The 23622-nt window shown below is 38.0% G+C and overlaps 5 non-coding genes across 5 annotated transcripts; all 5 read left to right on the top strand.

The window, feature by feature from the left end:
- The first annotated feature begins 968 nt into the window (after positions 1-968).
- TRNAF-AAA (transfer RNA phenylalanine (anticodon AAA)) lies at positions 969-1041 on the top strand. The gene has a single exon. It is a non-coding gene; the product is annotated as a tRNA-Phe (tRNA).
- A 2245-nt stretch (positions 1042-3286) lies between these two features.
- TRNAF-GAA (transfer RNA phenylalanine (anticodon GAA)) lies at positions 3287-3359 on the top strand. Its single transcript has one exon. It is a non-coding gene; the product is annotated as a tRNA-Phe (tRNA).
- A 5749-nt stretch (positions 3360-9108) lies between these two features.
- TRNAF-AAA (transfer RNA phenylalanine (anticodon AAA)) lies at positions 9109-9181 on the top strand. Its single transcript has one exon. It is a non-coding gene; the product is annotated as a tRNA-Phe (tRNA).
- Positions 9182-10855: 1674 nt separating this feature from the next.
- TRNAF-AAA (transfer RNA phenylalanine (anticodon AAA)) lies at positions 10856-10928 on the top strand. The gene has a single exon. It is a non-coding gene; the product is annotated as a tRNA-Phe (tRNA).
- Positions 10929-16663: 5735 nt separating this feature from the next.
- TRNAF-AAA (transfer RNA phenylalanine (anticodon AAA)) lies at positions 16664-16736 on the top strand. Its single transcript has one exon. It is a non-coding gene; the product is annotated as a tRNA-Phe (tRNA).
- Positions 16737-23622: the final 6886 nt, after the last annotated feature.

The following is a 23622-nucleotide window of genomic DNA, read 5'->3' as shown; positions in this document are numbered from 1 at the left end:
TTATATCCTCCTTCTAAACTTGCTTCCACCTCTCTTACCTTCAGGTTTGACAATGAATATTTCCCATTTCATGCTTTTTTGTAAAGTAAACTCTTGTCTGCATTACCTTCCAATTCCCCTTGAACACAGATGTCAATAGTCAGATGACATTGCTTACCTACTCATGCCAAATATATCTGGGTAATATAGTGCTAGTCCATTCAGAGTTAAAAAAACAACTACCTAACCTGGATCCCAAAAATGCTATTTACCCATTGCACCAGTTAATTGCAGAATGATACAGGACTCCTTAAAACATATCTCACCATATGAGGTTAAAAATCCAGATCCTGCATCTATTTTGTTAAATGGTTTAAATTAAAGTATGAAGACAACAGCTATAAGCAGGCCGAAATAGCTAAGTTGGGAGAGCGTTAGACTGAAGATGTAAAGGTCCCTGGTTCAATCCCGGTTGTCGGCACAGTTGAGAGGTTCCTTGCTTCTAACAAAATAGATCTTGGAATCAGCTGTAGTACTTTTTTCTCTATCAACATTTTTATCAACTGATCTACAAAATGATCAATTCAACATAGACTTTGCTTTCTGTCCTCCTTTTAAACTTTCTTCCACCTATCTTGCCTTCAGGTTTGACTATGAATGTTTTCCATTTCGTCCTTTTTTGTAAAGTAAACTCTTGTCTGCATCACATTCCACTTCCCCTTGAACACAGATGTCAGTAGTCAGATGACATTGCTTACCTACTCATGCCAAATATATCTGGGTAATATAGTGCTAGTCCATTCAGAGTTAAAAAAACAACTACCTAACCTGGATCCCAAAAATGCTATTTACCCATTGCACCAGTTAATTGCGGAATGATACAGGACTCCTTAAAACATATCTCTACCATATGAAGTTAAAAATCCAGGTCCTGCATCTATTTTGTTAAATGGTTTAAATTAAAGTATGAAGACCACAGCTATAAGCAGGCCGAAATAGCTCAGTTGGGAGAGCGTTAGACTAAAGATCTAAAGGTCCCTGGTTCAATCCCGGGTTTCGGCACAGTTGAGAGGTTCCGTGCTTCTAACAAAATAGGGCTTGGAATCAGCTGTAGTACTTTTTCTCTATTCATCAAATTTTTTCCAACTGATCTACAACACAATCAATTTAACATAGACTTTGCTTTATGTCCTCCTTCTAAACTTGCTTCCACCTCTCTTACCTTCAGGTTTGACAATGAATATTTCCCATTTCATGCTTTTTTGTAAAGTAAACTCTTGTCTGCATTACCTTCCACTTCCCCTTGAACACAGATGTCAGTAGTCAGATGACATTGCTTACCTACTCATGCCAAATATATCTAGGTAATATAGTGCTAGTCCATTCAGAGTTAAAAAAACAACTACCTGACGTGGATCCCAAAAATGCTATTTACCCATTGTACCAGTTAATTGCGGAATGATATAGGACTCCTTAAAACATATCTCTACCATATGAGGTTAAAAATCCAGGTCCTACATCTATTTTGTTAAATGGTTTAAATTAAAGTATGAAGACCACAGCTATAAGCAGGCCGAAAAAGCTAAGTTGGGAGAGCGTTAGACTGAAGATCTAAAGGTCCCTGGTTCAATCCCGGGTTTCGGCACAGTTGAGAGGTTCCTTGCTTCTAACAAAATAGGTCTTGGAATCAGCTGTAGTACTTTTTTCTCTATCAACATTTTTATCAACTGATCTACAAAATGATCAATTCAACATAGACTTTGCTTTCTGTCCTCCTTTTAAACTTTCTTCCACCTATCTTGCCTTCAGGTTTGACTATGAATGTTTCCCATTTCGTCCTTTTTTGTAAAGTAAACTCTTGTCTGCATCACATTCCACTTCCCCTTGAACACAGATGTCAGTAGTCAGATGACATTGCTTACCTACTCATGCCAAATATATCTGGGTAATATAGTGCTAGTCCATTCAGAGTTAAAAAAACAACTACCTAACCTGGATCCCAAAAATGCTATTTACCCATTGCACCAGTTAACTGGGGAATGATACAGGACTCCTTAAAACATATCTCTACCATATGAGGTTAAAAATCCAGGTCCTGCATCTATTTTGTTAAATGGTTCAAATTAAAGTATGAAGACCCCAGCTATCAGAAGGCCGAAATAGCTCAGTTGGGAGAACGTTAGACTGAAGATCTAAAGGTCACTGGTTCAATCCCGGGTTTCGGCACAGTCGAGAGGTTCCTTGCTTCTAACAAAATAGGTCTTGGAATCAGCTGTAGTCCTTTTTCTGTATTCATCAAATTTTTTCCAACTGATCTACAACACAATCAATTTAACATAGACTTTGCTTTATGTCCTCCTTCTAAACTTGCTTCCACCTCTCTTACCTTCAGGTTTGACAATGAATATTTCCCATTTCATGCTTTTTTGTAAAGTAAACTCTTGTCTGCATTACCTTCCACTTCCCCTTGAACACAGATGTCAGTAGTCAGATGACATTGCTTACCTACTCATGCCAAATATATCTGGGTAATATAGTGCTAGTCCATTCAGAGTTAAAAAAACAACTACCTAACCTGGATCCCAAAAATGCTATTTACCCATTGCACCAGTTAACTGGGGAATGATACAGGACTCCTTAAAACATATGTCTACCATATGAGGTTAAAAATCCAGGTCCTGCATCTATTTTGTTAAATGGTTCAAATTAAAGTATGAAGACCCCAGCTATCAGAAGGCCGCAATAGCTCAGTTGGGAGAGCGTTAGACTGAAGATTTAAAGGTCCCTGGTTCAATCCCGGGTTTCGGCACAGTTGAGAGGTTCCTTGCTTCTAACAAAATAGGTCTTGTAGTACTTTTTTCTCTATCAACATTTTTATCAACTGATCTACAAAATGATCAATTCAACATAGACTTTGCTTTCTGTCCTCCTTTTAAACTTTCTTCCACCTATCTTGCCTTCAGGTTTGACAATGAATGTTTCCCATTTCGTCCTTTTTTGTAAAGTAAACTCTTGTCTGCATCACATTCCACTTCCCCTTGAACACAGATGTCAGTAGTCAGATGACATTGCTTACCTACTCATGCCAAATATATCTAGGTAATATAGTGCTAGTCCATTCAGAGTTAAAAAAACAACTACCTAACCTGGATCCCAAAAATGCTATTTACCCCTTGCACCAGTTAACTGGGGAATGATACAGGACTCCTTAAAACATATCTCTACCATATGAGGTTAAAAATCCAGGTCCTGCATCTATTTTGTTAAATGGTTCAAATTAAAGTATGAAGACCCCAGCTATCAGAAGGCCGAAATAGCTCAGTTGGGAGAGCGTTAGACTGAAGATCTAATGGTCCCTGGTTCAATCCCGGGTTTCGGCACAGTTGAGAGGTTCCTTGCTTCTAACAAAATAGGTCTTGGAATCAGCTGTAGTACTTTATCTCTATTCATCAAATTTTTTCCAACTGATCTACAACACAATCAATTTAACATAGACTTTGCTTTATGTCCTCCTTCTAAACTTGCTTCCACCTCTCTTACCTTCAGGTTTGACAATGAATATTTCCCATTTCATGCTTTTTTGTAAAGTAAACTCTTGTCTGCATTACCTTCCACTTCCCCTTGAACACAGATGTCAGTAGTCAGATGACATTGCTTACTTACTCATGCCAAATATATCTGGGTAATATAGTGCTAGTCCATTCAGAGTTAAAAAAACAACTACCTAACCTCGATCCAAAAAATGCTATTTACCCATTGTACCAGTTAATTGCGGAATGATACAGGACTCCTTAAAACATATCTCTACCATATGAGGTTAAAAATCCAGGTCCTGCATCTATTTTGTTAAATGGTTTAAATTAAAGTATGAAGACCACAGCTATAAGCAGGCCGAAATAGCTCAGTTGCAAGAGCGTTAGACTGAAGATCTAAAGGTCCCTGGTTCAATCCCGGGTTTTGGCACAGTTGAGAGGTTCCTTGCTTCTAACAAAATAGGTCTTGGAATCAGCTGTAGTACTTTTTCTCTATTCATCAAATTTTTTCCAACTGATCTACAACACAATCAATTTAACATAGACTTTGCTTTATGTCCTCCTTCTAAACTTGCTTCCACCTCTCTTACCTTCAGGTTTGACAATTAATATTTCCCATTTCATGCTTTTTTGTAAAGTAAACTCTTGTCTGCATTACCTTCCACTTCCCCTTGAACACAGATGTCAGTAGTCAGATGACATTGCTTACCTACTCATGCCAAATATATCTGGGTAATATAGTGCTAGTCCATTCAGAGTTAAAAAAACAACTACCTAACCTGGATCCCAAGAATGCTATTTGCCCATTGCACCAGTTAATTGCGGAATGATACAGGACTCCTTAAAACATATCTCTACCATATGAGGTTAAAAATCCATGTCCTGCATCTATTTTGTTAAATGGTTTAAATTAAAGTATGAAGACCACAGCTATAAGCAGGCTGAAATAGCTAAGTTGGGAGAGCGTTAGACTGAAGATCTAAAGGTCCCTGGTTCAATCCCGGTTGTCGGCACAGTTGGGAGGTTCCTTGCTTCTAACAAAATAGATCTTGGAATCAGCTGTAGTACTTTTTTCTCTATCAACATTTTTATCAACTGATCTACAAAATGATCAATTCAACATAGACTTTGCTTTCTGTCCTCCTTTTAAACTTTCTTCCACCTATCTTGCCTTCAGGTTTGACTATGAATGTTTTCCATTTCGTCCTTTTTTGTAAAGTAAACTCTTGTCTGCATCACATTCCACTTCCCCTTGAACACAGATGTCAGTAGTCAGATGACATTGCTTACCTACTCATGCCAAATATATCTGGGTAATATAGTGCTAGTCCATTCAGAGTTAAAAAAACAACTACCTAACCTGGATCCCAAAAATGCTATTTACCCATTGCACCAGTTAACTGGGGAATGATACAGGACTCCTTAAAACATATCTCTACCATATGAGGTTAAAAATCCAGGTCCTGCATCTATTTTGTTAAATGGTTCAAATTAAAGTATGAAGACCCCAGCTATCAGAAGGCCGAAATAGCTCAGTTGGGAGAGCGTTAGACTGAAGATCTAAAGGTCCCTGGTTCAATCCTGGGTTTCGGCACAGTTGAGAGGTTCCTTGCTTCTAACAAAATAGGGCTTGGAATCAGCTGTAGTACTTTTTCTCTATTCATCAAATTTTTTCCAACTGATCTACAACACAATCAATTTAACATAGACTTTGCTTTATGTCCTCCTTCTAAACTTGCTTCCACCTCTCTTACCTTCAGGTTTGACAATGAATATTTCCCATTTCATGCTTTTTTGTAAAGTAAACTCTTGTCTGCATTACCTTCCACTTCCCCTTGAACACAGATGTCAGTAGTCAGCTGACATTGCTTACCTACTCATGCATAATATATCTGGGTAATATAGTGCTAGCCCATTCAGAGTTAAAAATAACAACTACCTAACCTGGATCCCAAAAATGCTGTTTACCCATTGCAACAGTTAACTGGGGAATGATACAGGACTCCTTAAAACATATCTCTACCATATGAGGTTAAAAATCCAGGTCCTGCATCTATTTTGTTAAATGGTTCAAATTAAAGTTTGAAGACCACAGATATCAGCAGGCCGAAATAGCTCATTTGGGAGAGAGTAAGACTGAAGATCTAAAGGTCCCTTGTTCAATCCAGGGTTTCGGCACTGTTGAGAGGTTCTTTGCTTCTAACAAAATAGGTCTTGGAATCAGCTGTAGTCCTTTTTCTGTATTCATCAAATTTTTTCCAACTGATCTACAACACAATCAATTTAACATAGACTTTGCTTTCTGTCCTCCTTCTAGACTTGCTTCCACCTCTCTTGCCTTCAGGTTTTACTATGAATGTTTCCCATGTCATGCTTTTTTGTAAAGTAAACTCTTGTCTGCATTACCTTCCACTTCCCCTTGAACACAGATGTCAGTAGTCAGATGACATTGCTTACCTACTCATGCCAAATATATCTGGGTAATATAGTGCTAGTACATTCAGAGTTAAAAAAACAACTACCTAACCTGGATCCCAAAAATGCTATTTGCCCATTGCACCAGTTAATTGCGGAATGATACAGGACTCCTTAAAACATATCTCTACCATATGAGGTTAAAAATCCAGGTCCGGCATCTATTTTGTTAAATGGTTTAAATTAAAGTATGAAGACCACAGCTATAAGCAGGCCGCAATAGCTCAGTTGGGAGAGCGTTAGACTGAAGATCTAAAGGTCCCTGGTTCAATCCCGGGTTTCGGCACAGTTGAGAGGTTCCTTGCTTCTAACAAAATAGGTCTTGGAATCAGCTGTAGTACTTTTTTCTCTATCAACATTTTTTTCAACTGATCTACAAAATGATCAATTCAACATAGACTTTGCTTTCTGTCCTCCTTTTAAACTTTCTTCCACCTATCTTGCCTTCAGGTTTGACAATGAATGTTTCCCATTTCGTCCTTTTTTGTAAAGTAAACTCTTGTCTGCATCACATTCCACTTCCCCTTGAACACAGATGTCAGTAGTCAGATGACATTGCTTACCTACTCATGCCAAATATATCTAGGTAATATAGTGCTAGTCCATTCAGAGTTAAAAAAATAACTACCTAACCTGGATCCCAAAAATGCTATTTACCCATTGCACCAGTTAACTGGGGAATGATACAGGACTCCTTAAAACATATCTCTACCATATGAGGTTAAAAATCCAGGTCCTGCATCTATTTTGTTAAATGGTTCAAATTAAAGTATGAAGACCACATCTATGAGAAGGCCGAAATAGCTCAGTTTGGAGAGCGTTAGACTGAAGATCTAAAGGTCCCTGGTTCAATCCCGGATTTCGGCACAGTTGAGAGGTTCCTTGCTTCTAACAAAATAGGTCTTGGAATCAGCTATAGTACTTTTTCTCTATTCATCAAATTTTTTCCAACTGTTCTACAACACAATCAATTTAACATAGACTTTGCTTTATATCCTCCTTCTAAACTTGCTTCCACCTCTCTTACCTTCAGGTTTGACAATGAATATTTCCCATTTCATGCTTTTTTGTAAAGTAAACTCTTGTCTGCATTACCTTCCACTTCCCCTTGAACACAGATGTCAGTAGTCAGATGACATTGCTTACCTACTCATGCCAAATATATCTGGGTAATATAGTGCTAGTCCATTCAGAGTTAAAAAAACAACTACCTAACCTGGATCCCAAAAATGCTATTTACCCATTGCACCAGTTAATTGCGGAATGATACAGGACTCCTTAAAACATATCTCTACCATATGAGGTTAAAAATCCAGGTCCTGCATCTATTTTGTTAAATGGTTTAAATTAAAGTATGAAGACCCCAGCTATCAGAAGGCTGAAATAGCTCAGTTGGGAGAGCGTTAGACTGAAGATCTAAAGGTCCCTGGTTCAATCCCGGGTTTCGGCACAGTTGAGAGGTTCCTTGCTTCTAACAAAATAGGTCTTGGAATCAGCTGTAGTACTTTTTTCTCTATCAACATTTTTATCAACTGATCTACAAAATGATCAATTCAACATAGACTTTGCTTTCTGTCCTCCTTTTAAACTTTATTCCACCTATCTTGCCTTCAGGTTTGACAATGAATGTTTCCCATTTCGTCCTTTTTTGTAAAGTAAACTCTTGTCTGCATCACATTCCACTTCCACTTGAACACAGATGTCAGTAGTCAGATGACATTGCTTAACTACTCATGCCAAATATATCTAGGTAATATAGTGCTAGTCCATTCAGAGTTAAAAAAACAACTACCTAACCTGGATCCCAAAAATGCTATTTACCCATTGCACCAGTTAACTGGGGAATGATACAGGACTCCTTAAAACATATCTCTACCATATGAGGTTAAAAATCCAGGTCCTGCATCTATTTTGTTAAATGGTTCAAATTAAAGTATGAAGACCCCAGCTATCAGAAGGCTGAAATAGCTCAGTTGGGAGAGCGTTAGACTGAAGATCTGAAGGTCCCTGGTTCCATCCCGGTTTTCAGCGCAGTTGAGAGGTTCCTTGCTTCTAACAAAATAGGTCTTGGAATCAGCTGTAGTACTTTTTCTCTATTCATCAAATTTTTTCCAACTGATCTACAACACAATCAATTTAACATAGACTTTGCTTTATATCCTCCTTCTAAACTTGCTTCCACCTCTCTTACCTTCAGGTTTGACAATGAATATTTCCCATTTCATGCTTTTTTGTAAAGTAAACTCTTGTCTGCATTACCTTCCAATTCCCCTTGAACACAGATGTCAATAGTCAGATGACATTGCTTACCTACTCATGCCAAATATATCTGGGTAATATAGTGCTAGTCCATTCAGAGTTAAAAAAACAACTACCTAACCTGGATCCCAAAAATGCTATTTACCCATTGCACCAGTTAATTGCAGAATGATACAGGACTCCTTAAAACATATCTCACCATATGAGGTTAAAAATCCAGATCCTGCATCTATTTTGTTAAATGGTTTAAATTAAAGTATGAAGACAACAGCTATAAGCAGGCCGAAATAGCTAAGTTGGGAGAGCGTTAGACTGAAGATGTAAAGGTCCCTGGTTCAATCCCGGTTGTCGGCACAGTTGAGAGGTTCCTTGCTTCTAACAAAATAGATCTTGGAATCAGCTGTAGTACTTTTTTCTCTATCAACATTTTTATCAACTGATCTACAAAATGATCAATTCAACATAGACTTTGCTTTCTGTCCTCCTTTTAAACTTTCTTCCACCTATCTTGCCTTCAGGTTTGACTATGAATGTTTTCCATTTCGTCCTTTTTTGTAAAGTAAACTCTTGTCTGCATCACATTCCACTTCCCCTTGAACACAGATGTCAGTAGTCAGATGACATTGCTTACCTACTCATGCCAAATATATCTGGGTAATATAGTGCTAGTCCATTCAGAGTTAAAAAAACAACTACCTAACCTGGATCCCAAAAATGCTATTTACCCATTGCACCAGTTAATTGCGGAATGATACAGGACTCCTTAAAACATATCTCTACCATATGAAGTTAAAAATCCAGGTCCTGCATCTATTTTGTTAAATGGTTTAAATTAAAGTATGAAGACCACAGCTATAAGCAGGCCGAAATAGCTCAGTTGGGAGAGCGTTAGACTAAAGATCTAAAGGTCCCTGGTTCAATCCCGGGTTTCGGCACAGTTGAGAGGTTCCGTGCTTCTAACAAAATAGGGCTTGGAATCAGCTGTAGTACTTTTTCTCTATTCATCAAATTTTTTCCAACTGATCTACAACACAATCAATTTAACATAGACTTTGCTTTATGTCCTCCTTCTAAACTTGCTTCCACCTCTCTTACCTTCAGGTTTGACAATGAATATTTCCCATTTCATGCTTTTTTGTAAAGTAAACTCTTGTCTGCATTACCTTCCACTTCCCCTTGAACACAGATGTCAGTAGTCAGATGACATTGCTTACCTACTCATGCCAAATATATCTAGGTAATATAGTGCTAGTCCATTCAGAGTTAAAAAAACAACTACCTGACGTGGATCCCAAAAATGCTATTTACCCATTGTACCAGTTAATTGCGGAATGATATAGGACTCCTTAAAACATATCTCTACCATATGAGGTTAAAAATCCAGGTCCTACATCTATTTTGTTAAATGGTTTAAATTAAAGTATGAAGACCACAGCTATAAGCAGGCCGAAAAAGCTAAGTTGGGAGAGCGTTAGACTGAAGATCTAAAGGTCCCTGGTTCAATCCCGGGTTTCGGCACAGTTGAGAGGTTCCTTGCTTCTAACAAAATAGGTCTTGGAATCAGCTGTAGTACTTTTTTCTCTATCAACATTTTTATCAACTGATCTACAAAATGATCAATTCAACATAGACTTTGCTTTCTGTCCTCCTTTTAAACTTTCTTCCACCTATCTTGCCTTCAGGTTTGACTATGAATGTTTCCCATTTCGTCCTTTTTTGTAAAGTAAACTCTTGTCTGCATCACATTCCACTTCCCCTTGAACACAGATGTCAGTAGTCAGATGACATTGCTTACCTACTCATGCCAAATATATCTGGGTAATATAGTGCTAGTCCATTCAGAGTTAAAAAAACAACTACCTAACCTGGATCCCAAAAATGCTATTTACCCATTGCACCAGTTAACTGGGGAATGATACAGGACTCCTTAAAACATATCTCTACCATATGAGGTTAAAAATCCAGGTCCTGCATCTATTTTGTTAAATGGTTCAAATTAAAGTATGAAGACCCCAGCTATCAGAAGGCCGAAATAGCTCAGTTGGGAGAACGTTAGACTGAAGATCTAAAGGTCACTGGTTCAATCCCGGGTTTCGGCACAGTCGAGAGGTTCCTTGCTTCTAACAAAATAGGTCTTGGAATCAGCTGTAGTCCTTTTTCTGTATTCATCAAATTTTTTCCAACTGATCTACAACACAATCAATTTAACATAGACTTTGCTTTATGTCCTCCTTCTAAACTTGCTTCCACCTCTCTTACCTTCAGGTTTGACAATGAATATTTCCCATTTCATGCTTTTTTGTAAAGTAAACTCTTGTCTGCATTACCTTCCACTTCCCCTTGAACACAGATGTCAGTAGTCAGATGACATTGCTTACCTACTCATGCCAAATATATCTGGGTAATATAGTGCTAGTCCATTCAGAGTTAAAAAAACAACTACCTAACCTGGATCCCAAAAATGCTATTTACCCATTGCACCAGTTAATTGCGGAATGATACAGGACTCCTTAAAACATATCTCTACCATATGAGGTTAAAAATCCAGGTCCTGCATCTATTTTGTTAAATGGTTTAAATTAAAGTATGAAGACCACAGCTATAAGCAGGCCGAAATAGCTCAGTTGGGAGAGCGTTAGACTAAAGATCTAAAGGTCCCTGGTTCAATCCCGGGTTTCGGCACAGTTGAGAGGTTCCTTGCTTCTAACAAAATAGGGCTTGGAATCAGCTGTAGTACTTTTTCTCTATTCATCAAATTTTTTCCAACTGATCTACAACACAATCAATTTAACATAGACTTTGCTTTATGTCCTCCTTCTAAACTTGCTTCCACCTCTCTTACCTTCAGGTTTGACAATGAATATTTCCCATTTCATGCTTTTTTGTAAAGTAAACTCTTGTCTGCATTACCTTCCACTTCCCCTTGAACACAGATGTCAGTAGTCAGCTGACATTGCTTACCTACTCATGCATAATATATCTGGGTAATATAGTGCTAGCCCATTCAGAGTTAAAAATAACAACTACCTAACCTGGATCCCAAAAATGCTGTTTACCCATTGCACCAGTTAACTGGGGAATGATACAGGACTCCTTAAAACATATCTCTACCATATGAGGTTAAAAATCCAGGTCCTGCATCTATTTTGTTAAATGGTTCAAATTAAAGTATGAAGACCACAGATATCAGCAGGCCGAAATAGCTCATTTGGGAGAGTGTTAGACTGAAGATCTAAAGGTCCCTGGTTCAATCCAGGGTTTCGGCACTGTTGAGAGGTTCTTTGCTTCTAACAAAATAGGTCTTGGAATCAGCTGTAGTCCTTTTTCTGTATTCATCACATTTTTTCCAACTGATCTACAACACAATCAATTTAACATAGACTTTGCTTTTTGTCCTCCTTCTAGACTTGCTTCCACCTCTCTTGCCTTCAGGTTTTACTATGAATGTTTCCCATGTCATGCTTTTTTGTAAAGTAAACTCTTGTCTGCATTACCTTCCACTTCCCCTTGAACACAGATGTCAGTAGTCAGATGACATTGCTTACCTACTCATGCCAAATATATCTGGGTAATATAGTGCTAGTACATTCAGAGTTAAAAAAACAACTACCTAACCTGGATCCCAAAAATGCTATTTGCCCATTGCACCAGTTAATTGCGGAATGATACAGGACTCCTTAAAACATATCTCTACCATATGAGGTTAAAAATCCAGGTCCTGCATCTATTTTGTTAAATGGTTTAAATTAAAGTATGAAGACCACAGCTATAAGCAGGCCGCAATAGCTCAGTTGGGAGAGCGTTAGACTGAAGATCTAAAGGTCCCTGGTTCAATCCCGGGTTTCGGCACAGTTGAGAGGTTCCTTGCTTCTAACAAAATAGGTCTTGGAATCAGCTGTAGTACTTTTTTCTCTATCAACATTTTTATCAACTGATCTACAAAATGATCAATTCAACATAGACTTTGCTTTCTGTCCTCCTTTTAAACTTTCTTCCACCTATCTTGCCTTCAGGTTTGACAATGAATGTTTCCCATTTCGTCCTTTTTTGTAAAGTAAACTCTTGTCTGCATCACATTCCACTTCCCCTTGAACACAGATGTCAGTAGTCAGATGACATTGCTTACCTACTCATGCCAAATATATCTAGGTAATATAGTGCTAGTCCATTCAGAGTTAAAAAAATAACTACCTAACCTGGATCCCAAAAATGCTATTTACCCATTGCACCAGTTAACTGGGGAATGATACAGGACTCCTTAAAACATATCTCTACCATATGAGGTTAAAAATCCAGGTCCTGCATCTATTTTGTTAAATGGTTCAAATTAAAGTATGAAGACCACAGCTATGAGAAGGCCGAAATAGCTCAGTTTGGAGAGCGTTAGACTGAAGATCTAAAGGTCCCGGGTTTCGGCACAGTTGAGAGGTTCCTTGCTTCTAACAAAATAGGTCTTGGAATCAGCTGTAGTACTTTTTCTCTATTCATCAAATTTTTTCCAACTGATCTACAACACAATCAATTTAACATAGACTTTGCTTGATATCCTCCTTCTAAACTTGCTTCCACCTCTCTTGCCTTCAGGTTTGACAATGAATATTTCCCATTTCATGCTTTTTTGTAAAGTAAACTCTTGTCTGCATTACCTTCCACTTCCCCTTGAACACAGATGTCAGTAGTCAGATGACATTGCTTACCTACTCATGCCAAATATATCTGGGTAATACAGTGCTAGTCCATTCAGAGTTAAAAAAACAACTACCTAACCTGGATCCCAAAAATGCTATTTACCCATTGCACCAGTTAATTGTGGAATGATACAGGACTCCTTAAAACATATCTCACCATATGAGGTTAAAAATCCAGGTCCTGCATCTATTTTGTTAAATGGTTTAAATTAAAGTATGAAGACCACAGCTGTAAGCAGGCCGAAATAGCTAAGTTGGGAGAGCGTTAGACTGAAGATCTAAAGGTCCCTGGTTCAATCCTGGGTTTCGGCACAGTTGAGAGGTTCCTTGCTTCTAACAAAATAGGTCTTGGAATCAGCTGTAGTACTTTTTTCTCTATCAACATTTTTATCAACTGATCTACAAAATGATCAATTCAACATAGACTTTGCTTTCTGTCCTCCTTTTAAACTTTCTTCCACCTATCTTGCCTTCAGGTTTGACTATGAATGTTTTCCATTTCGTCCTTTTTTATAAAGTAAACTCTTGTCTGCATCACATTCCACTTCCCCTTGAACACAGATGTCAGTAGTCAGATGACATTGCTTACCTACTCATGCCAAATATATCTGGGTAATATAGTGCTAGTCCATTCAGAGTTAAAAAAACAACTACCTAACCTGGATCCCAAAAATGCTATTTACCCATTGCACCAGTTAACTGGGGAATGATACAGGACTCCTTAAAACATATCTCTACCATATGAGGTTAAAAATCCAGGTCCTGCATCTATTTTGTTAAATGGTTCAAATTAAAGTATGAAGACCCCAGCTATCAGAAGGCCGAAATAGCTCAGTTGGGAGAGCGTTAGACTGAAGATCTAAAGGTCCCTGGTTCAATCCCGGGTTTCGTCACAGTTGAGAGGTTCCTTGCTTCTAACAAAATAGGTCTTGGAATCAGCTGTAGTACTTTTTTCTCTATTAACATTTTTATCAACTGATCTACAAAATGATCAATTCTACATAGACTTTCCTTTCTGTCCTCCTTTTAAACTTTCTTCCACCTATCTTGCCTTCAGGTTTGACTATGAATGTTTTCCATTTCGTCCTTTTTTATAAAGTAAACTCTTGTCTGCATTACCTTCCACTTCCCCTTGAACACAGATGTCAGTAGTCAGATGACATTGCTTACCTACTCATGCCAAATATATCTGGGTAATATAGTGCTAGTCCATTCAGAGTTAAAAAAACAACTACCTAACCTGGATCCTAAAAATGCTATTTACCCATTGCACCAGTTAATTGCAGAATGATACAGGACTCCTTAAAACATATCTCACCATATGAGGTTAAAAATCCAGGTCCTGCATCTATTTTGTTAAATGGTTTAAATTAAAGTATGAAGACCACAGCTATAAGCAGGCCGAAATAGCTCAGTTGGGAGAGTGTTAGACTGAAGATCTAAAGGTCCCTGGTTCAATCCCGGATTTCGGCACAGTTGAGAGGTTCCTTGCTTCTAACAAAATCATTCTTGGAATCAGCTGTAGTACTTTTTCTCTATTCATCAAATTTTTTCCAACTGATCTACAACACAATCAATTTAACATAGACTTTGCTTTATGTCCTCCTTCTAAACTTGCTTCCACCTCTCTTACCTTCAGGTTTGACAATGAATATTTCCCATGTCATGCTTTTTTGTAAAGTAAACTCTTGTCTGCATTACCTTCCACTTCCCCTTGAACACAGATGTCAGTAGTCAGCTGACATTGCTTACCTACTCATGCATAATATATCTGGGTAATATAGTGCTAGCCCATTCAGAGTTAAAAAAACAACTACCTAACCTGGATCCCAAAAATGCTGTTTACCCATTGCACCAGTTAACTGGGGAATGATACAGGACTCCTTAAAACATATCTCTACCATATGAGGTTAAAAATCCATGTCCTGCATCTATTTTGTTAAATGGTTCAAATTAAAGTATGAAGACCACAGATATCAGCAGGCCGAAATAGCTCATTTGGGAGAGTGTTAGACTGAAGATCTAAAGGTCCCTGGTTCAATCCCGGGTTTCGGCACTGTTGAGAGGTTCTTTGCTTCTAACAAAATAGGGCTTGGAATCAGCTGTAGTACTTTTTCTGTATTCATCAATTTTTTACCAACTGATCTACAACACAATCAATTTAATATAGACTTTGCTTTCTGTCCTCCTTCTAGACTTGCTTCCACCTCTCTTGCCTTCAGGTTTTACTATGAATGTTTCCCATGTCATGCTTTTTTGTAAAGTAAACTCTTGTCTGCATTACCTTCCACTTCCCCTTGAACACAGATGTCAGTAGTCAGATGACATTGCTTACCTACTCATGCCAAATATATCTGGGTAATATAGTGCTAGTACATTCAGAGTTAAAAAAACAACTACCTAACCTGGATCCCAAAAATGCTATTTACCCATTGCACCAGTTAATTGCGGAATGATACAGGATTCCTTAAAACATATCTCACCATATGAGGTTAAAAATCCAGGTCCTGCATCTATTTTGTTAAATGGTTTAAATTAAAGTATGAAGACCACAGCTATAAGCAGGCTGAAATAGCTAAGTTGGGAGAGCGTTAGACTGAAGATCTAAAGGTCCCTGGTTCAATCCCGGTTGTCGGCACAGTTGAGAGGTTCCTTGCTTCTAACAAAATAGGTCTTGGAATCAGCTGTAGTACTTTTTTCTCTATCAACATTTTTATCAACTGATCTACAAAATGATCAATTCAACATAGACTTTGCTTTCTGTCCTCCTTTTAAACTTTCTTCCACCTATCTTGCCTTCAGGTTTGACTATGAATGTTTTCCATTTCGTCCTTTTTTGTAAAGTAAACTCTTGTCTGCATCACATTCCACTTCCCCTTGAACACAGATGTCAGTAGTCAGATGACATTGCTTACCTACTCATGCCAAATATATCTGGGTAATATAGTGCTAGTCCATTCAGAGTTAAAAAAACAACTACCTAACCTGGATCCCAAAAATGCTATTTACCCATTGCACCAGTTAACTGGGGAATGATACAGGACTCCCTAAAACATATCTCTACCATATGAGGTTAAAAATCCAGGTCCTGCATCTATTTTGTTAAATGGTTCAAATTAAAGTATGAAGACCCCAGCTATCAGAAGGCCGAAATAGCTCAGTTGGGAGAGCGTTAGACTGAAGATCTAAAGGTCCCTGGTTCAATCCTGGGTTTCGGCACAGTTGAGAGGTTCCTTGCTTCTAACAAAATAGGGCTTGGAATCAGCTGTAGTCCTTTTTCTGTATTCATCAAATTTTTTCCAACTGATCTACAACACAATCAATTTAACATAGACTTTGCTTTATGTCCTCCTTCTAAACTTGCTTCCACCTCTCTTACCTTCAGGTTTGACAATGAATATTTCCCATTTCATGCTTTTTTGTAAAGTAAACTCTTGTCTGCATTACCTTCCACTTCCCCTTGAACACAGATGTCAGTAGTCAGATGACATTGCTTACCTACTCATGCCAAATATATCTGGGTAATATAGTGCTAGTCCATTCAGAGTTAAAAAAACAACTACCTAACCTGGATCCCAAAAATGCTATTTACCCATTGCACCAGTTAATTGCGGAATGATACAGGACTCCTTAAAACATATCTATACCATATGAGGTTAAAAATCCAGGTCCTGCATCTATTTTGTTAAATGGTTTAAATTAAAGTATGAAGACCACGGCTATAAGCAGGCCGAAATAGCTCAGTTGGGAGAGCGTTAGACTAAAGATCTAAAGGTCCCTGGTTCAATCCCGGGTTTCGGCACAGTTGAGAGGTTCCTTGCTTCTAACAAAATAGGGCTTGGAATCAGCTGTAGTACTTTTTCTCTATTCATCAAATTTTTTCCAACTGATCTACAACACAATCAATTTAACATAGACTTTGCTTTATGTCCTCCTTCTAAACTTGCTTCCACCTCTCTTACCTTCTGGTTTGACAATGAATATTTCCCATTTCATGCTTTTTTGTAAAGTAAACTCTTGTCTGCATTACCTTCCACTTCCCCTTGAACACAGATGTCAGTAGTCAGATGACATTGCTTACCTACTCATGCCAAATATATCTGGGTAATATGGTGCTAGTCCATTCAGAGTTAAAAAAACAACTACCTAACCTGGATCCCAAAAATGCTATTTGCCCATTGCACCAGTTAATTGCGGAATGATACCGGACTCCTTAAAACATATCTCTACCATATGAGGTTAAAAATCCAGGTCCTGCATCTATTTTGTTAAATGGTTTAAATTAAAGTATGAAGACCACAGCTATAAGCAGGCCGCAATATCTCAGTTGGGAGAGTGTTAGACTGAAGATCTAAAGGTCCCTGGTTCAATCCTGGGTTTCGGCACAGTTGAGAGGTTCCTTGCTTCTAACAAAATAGGTCTTGGAATCAGCTGTAGTACTTTTTTCTCTATTAACATTTTTATCAACTGATCTACAAAATGATCAATTCAACATAGACTTTGCTTTCTGTCCTCCTTTTAAACTTTCTTCCACCTATCTTGCCTTCAGGTTTGACAATGAATGTTTCCCATTTCGTCCTTTTTTGTAAAGTAAACTCTTGTCTGCATCACATTCCACTTCCCCTTCAACACAGATGTCAGTAGTCAGATGACATTGCTTACCTACTCATGCCAAATATATCTAGGTAATATAGTGCTAGTCCATTCAGAGTTAAAAAAACAACTACCTAACGTGGATCCCAAAAATGCTATTTACCCATTGCACCAGTTAATTGCGGAATGATATAGGACTCCTTAAAACATATCTCTACCATATGAGGTTAAAAATCCAGGTCCTGCATCTATTTTGTTAAATGGTTTAAATTAAAGTATGAAGACCACAGCTATAAGCAGGCCGAAAAAGCTAAGTTGGGAGAGCGTTAGACTGAAGATCTAAAGGTCCCTGGTCGAATCCCGGGTTTCGGCACAGTTGAGAGGTTCCTTGCTTCTAACAAAATAGGTCTTGGAATCAGCTGTAGTACTTTTTTCTCTATCAACATTTTTATCAACTGATCTACAAAATGATCAATTCAACATAGACTTTGCTTTCTGTCCTCCTTTTAAACTTCCTTCCACCTATCTTGCCTTCAGGTTTGACTATGAGTGTTTCCCATTTCGTCCTTTTTTGTAAAGTAAACTCTTGTCTGCATCACATTCCACTTCCCCTTGAACACAGATGTCAGTAATCAGATGACATTGCTTACCTACTCATGCCAAATATATCTGGGTAATATAGTGCTAGTCCATTCAGAGTTAAAAAAACAACTACCTAACCTGGATCCCAAAAATGCTATTTACCCATTGCACCAGTTAACTGGGGAATGATACAGGACTCCTTAAAACATATCTCTAACATATGAGGTTAAAAATCCAGGTCCTGCATCTATTTTGTTAAATGGTTCAAATTAAAGTATGAAGACCCCAGCTATCAGAAGGCCGAAATAGCTCAGTTGGGAGAACGTTAGACTGAAGATCTAAAGGTCTCTGGTTCAATCCCGGGTTTCGGCACAGTCGAGAGGTTCCTTGCTTCTAACAAAATAGGTCTTGGAATCAGCTGTAGTACTTTTTCTCTATTCATCAAATTTTTTCCAACTGATCTACAACACAATCAATTTAACATAGACTTTGCTTTATGTCCTCCTTCTAAACTTGCTTCCACCTCTCTTACCTTCAGGTTTGACAATGAATATTTCCCATTTCATGCTTTTTTGTAAAGTAAACTCTTGTCTGCATTACCTTCCACTTCCCCTTGAACACAGATGTCAGTAGTCAGCTGACATTGCTTACCTACTCATGCATAATATATCTGGGTAATATAGTGCTAGCCCATTCAGAGTTAAAAATAACAACTACCTAACCTGGATCCCAAAAATGCTGTTTACCCATTGCACCAGTTAACTGGGGAATGATACAGGACTTCTTAAAACATATCTCTACCATATGAGGTTAAAAATCCAGGTCCTGCATCTATTTTGTTAAATGGTTCAAATTAAAGTATGAAGACCACAGATATCAGCAGGCCGAAATAGCTCATTTGGGAGAGTGTTAGACTGAAGATCTAAAGGTCCCTGGTTCAATCCAGGGTTTCGGCACTGTTGAGAGGTTCTTTGCTTCTAACAAAATAGGTCTTGGAATCAGCTGTAGTCCTTTTTCTGTATTCATCACATTTTTTCCAACTGATCTACAACACAATCAATTTAACATAGACTTTGCTTTCTGTCCTCCTTCTAGACTTGCTTCCACCTCTCTTGCCTTCAGGTTTTACTATGAATGTTTCCCATGTCATGCTTTTTTGTAAAGTAAACTCTTGTCTGCATTACCTTCCACTTCCCCTTGAACACAGATGTCAGTAGTCAGATGACATTGCTTACCTACTCATGCCAAATATATCTGGGTAATATAGTGCTAGTACATTCAGAGTTAAAAAAACAACTACCTAACCTGGATCCCAAAAATGCTATTTGCCCATTGCACCAGTTAATTGCGGAATGATACAGGACTCCTTAAAACATATCTCTACCATATGAGGTTAAAAATCCAGGTCCTGCATCTATTTTGTTAAATGGTTTAAATTAAAGTATGAAGACCACAGCTATAAGCAGGCCGCAATAGCTCAGTTGGGAGAGCGTTAGACTGAAGATCTAAAGGTCCCTGGTTCAATCCCGGGTTTCGGCACAGTTGAGAGTTTCCTTGCTTCTAACAAAATAGGTCTTGGAATCAGCTGTAGTACTTTTTTCTCTATCAACATTTTTATCAACTGATCTACAAAATGATCAATTCAACATAGACTTTGCTTTCTGTCCTCCTTTTAAACTTTCTTCCACCTATCTTGCCTTCAGGTTTGACAATGAATGTTTCCCATTTCGTCCTTTTTTGTAAAGTAAACTCTTGTCTGCATCACATTCCACTTCCCCTTGAACACAGATGTCAGTAGTCAGATGACATTGCTTACCTACTCATGCCAAATATATCTAGGTAATATAGTGCTAGTCCATTCAGAGTTAAAAAAATAACTACCTAACCTGGATCCCAAAAATGCTATTTACCCATTGCACCAGTTAACTGGGGAATGATACAGGACTCCTTAAAACATATCTCTACCATATGAGGTTAAAAATCCAGGTCCTGCATCTATTTTGTTAAATGGTTCAAATTAAAGTATGAAGACCACAGCTATGAGAAGGCCGAAATAGCTCAGTTTGGAGAGCGTTAGACTGAAGATCTAAAGGTCCCTGGTTCAATCCTGGGTTTCGGCACAGTTGAGAGGTTCCTTGCTTCTAACAAAATAGGTCTTGGAATCAGCTGTAGTACTTTTTCTCTATTCATCAAATTTTTTCCAACTGATCTACAACACAATCAATTTAACATAGACTTTGCTTGATATCCTCCTTCTAAACTTGCTTCCACCTCTCTTACCTTCAGGGTTGACAATGAATATTTCCCATTTCATGCTTTTTTGTAAAGTAAACTCTTGTCTGCATTACCTTCCACTTCCCCTTGAACACAGATGTCAGTAGTCAGATGACATTGCTTACCTACTCATGCCAAATATATCTGGGTAATATAGTGCTAGTCCATTCAGAGTTAAAAAAACAACTACCTAACCTGGATCCCAAAAATGCTATTTACCCATTGCACCAGTTAATTGTGGAATGATACAGGACTCCTTAAAACATATCTCACCATATGAGGTTAAAAATCCAGGTCCTGCATCTATTTTGTTAAATGGTTTAAATTAAAGTATGAAGACCACAGCTGTAAGCAGGCCGAAATAGCTATGTTGGGAGAGCGTTAGACTGAAGATCTAAAGGTCCCTGGTTCAATCCCGGGTTTCGGCACAGTTGAGAGGTTCCTTGCTTCTAACAAAATAGGTCTTGGAATCAGCTGTAGTACTTTTTTCTCTATCAACATTTTTATCAACTGATCTACAAAATGATCAATTCAACATAGACTTTGCTTTCTGTCCTCCTTTTAAACTTTCTTCCACCTATCTTGCCTTCAGGTTTGACTATGAATGTTTTCCATTTCGTCCTTTTTTGTAAAGTAAACTCTTGTCTGCATCACATTCCACTTCCCCTTGAACACAGATGTCAGTAGTCAGATGACATTGCTTACCTACTCATACCAAATATATCTGGGTAATATAGTGCTAGTCCATTCAGAGTTAAAAAACACAACTACCTAACCTGGATCCCAAAAATGCTATTTACCCATTGCACCAGTTAACTGGGGAATGATACAGGACTCCTTAAAACATATCTCTACCATATGAGGTTAAAAATCCAGGTCCTGCATCTATTTTGTTAAATGGTTCAAATTAAAGTATGAAGACCCCAGCTATCAGAAGGCCGAAATAGCTCAGTTGGGAGAGCGTTAGACTGAAGATCTAAAGGTCCCTGGTTCAATCCCGGGTTTCGTCACAGTTGAGAGGTTCCTTGCTTCTAACAAAATAGGTCTTGGAATCAGCTGTAGTACTTTTTTCTCTATTAACATTTTTATCAACTGATCTACAAAATGATCAATTCAACATAGACTTTGCTTTCTGTCCTCCTTTTAAACTTTCTTCCACCTATCTTGCCTTCAGGTTTGACAATGAATGTTTCCCATTTCGTCCTTTTTTGTAAAGTAAACTCTTGTCTGCATCACATTCCACTTCCCCTTGAACACAGATGTCAGTAGTCAGATGACATTGCTTACCTACTCATGCCAAATATATCTAGGTAATATAGTGCTAGTCCATTCAGAGTTAAAAAAATAACTACCTAACCTGGATCCCAAAAATGCTATTTACCCATTGCACCAGTTAACTGGGGAATGATACAGGACTCCTTAAAACATATCTCTACCATATGAGGTTAAAAATCCAGGTCCTGCATCTATTTTGTTAAATGGTTCAAATTAAAGTATGAAGACCACAGCTATGAGAAGGCCGAAATAGCTCAGTTTGGAGAGCGTTAGACTGAAGATCTAAAGGTCCCTGGTTCAATCCCGGGTTTCGGCACAGTTGAGAGGTTCCTTGCTTCTAACAAAATAGGTCTTGGAATCAGCTGTAGTACTTTTTCTCTATTCATCAAATTTTTTCCAACTGATCTACAACACAATCAATTTAACATAGACTTTGCTTGATATCCTCCTTCTAAACTTGCTTCCACCTCTCTTACCTTCAGGTTTGACAATGAATATTTCCCATTTCATGCTTTTTTGTAAAGTAAACTCTTGTTTGCATTACCTTCCACTTCCCCTTGAACACAGATGTCAGTAGTCAGATGACATTGCTTACCTACTCATGCCAAATATATCTGGGTAATATAGTGCTAGTACATTCAGAGTTAAAAAAACAACTACCTAACCTGGATCCCAAAAATGCTATTTGCCCATTGCACCAGTTAATTGCGGAATGATACAGGACTCCTTAAAACATATCTCTACCATATGAGGTTAAAAATCCAGGTCCTGCATCTATTTTGTTAAATGGTTTAAATTAAAGTATGAAGTCCACAGCTATAAGCAGGCCGCAATAGCTCAGTTGGGAGAGCGTTAGACTGAAGATCTAAAGGTCCCTGGTTCAATCCCGGGTTTTGGCACAGTTGAGAGGTTCCTTGCTTCTAACAAAATAGGTCTTGGAATCAGCTGTAGTACTTTTTTCTTTATCAACATTTTTATCAACTGATCTACAAAATGATCAATTCAACATAGACTTTGCTTTCTGTCCTCCTTTTAAACTTTCTTCCACCTATCTTGCCTTCAGGTTTGACAATGAATGTTTCCCATTTCGTCCTTTTTTGTAAAGTAAACTCTTGTCTGCATCACATTCCACTTCCCCTTGAACACAGATGTCAGTAGTCAGATGACATTGCTTACCTACTCATGCCAAATATATCTAGGTAATATAGTGCTAGTCCATTCAGAGTTAAAAAAATAACTACCTAACCTGGATCCCAAAAATGCTATTTACCCATTGCACCAGTTAACTGGGGAATGATACAGGACTCCTTAAAACATATCTCTACCATATGAGGTTAAAAATCCAGGTCCTGCATCTATTTTGTTAAATGGTTCAAATTAAAGTATGAAGACCACAGCTATGAGAAGGCTGAAATAGCTCAGTTTGGAGAGCCTTAGACAGAAGATCTAAAGGTCCCTGGTTCAATCCCGGGTTTTGGCACAGTTGAGAGGTTCCTTGCTTCTAACAAAATAGGTCTTGGAATCAGCTGTAGTACTTTTTCTCTATTCATTAAATTTTTTCCAACTGATCTACAACACAATCAATGTAACATAGACTTTGCTTGATATCCTCCTTCTAAACTTGCTTCCACCTCTCTTACCTTCAGGTTTGACAATGAATATTTCCCATTTCATGCTTTTTTGTAAAGTAAACTCTTGTTTGCATTACCTTCCACTTCCCCTTGAACACAGATGTCAGTAGTCAGATGACATTGCTTACCTACTCATGCCAAATATATCTGGGTAATATAGTGCTAGTCCATTCAGAGTTAAAAAAACAACTACCTAACCTGGATCCCAAAAATGCTATTTACCCATTGCACCAGTTAATTGTGGAATGATACAGGACTCCTTAAAACATATCTCACCATATGAGGTTAAAAATCCAGGTCCTGCATCTATTTTGTTAAATGGTTTAAATTAAA

The sequence above is a fragment of the Lissotriton vulgaris genome, chromosome 8 (genome assembly GCF_964263255.1).
Source record: "Lissotriton vulgaris chromosome 8, aLisVul1.2, whole genome shotgun sequence".
Classification (NCBI taxonomy): Eukaryota; Metazoa; Chordata; class Amphibia; order Caudata; family Salamandridae; genus Lissotriton; species Lissotriton vulgaris.
The sequence above is the reverse complement of the archived record's forward strand: the minus strand, read 5'-3'. Positions and strand labels throughout refer to the sequence as shown.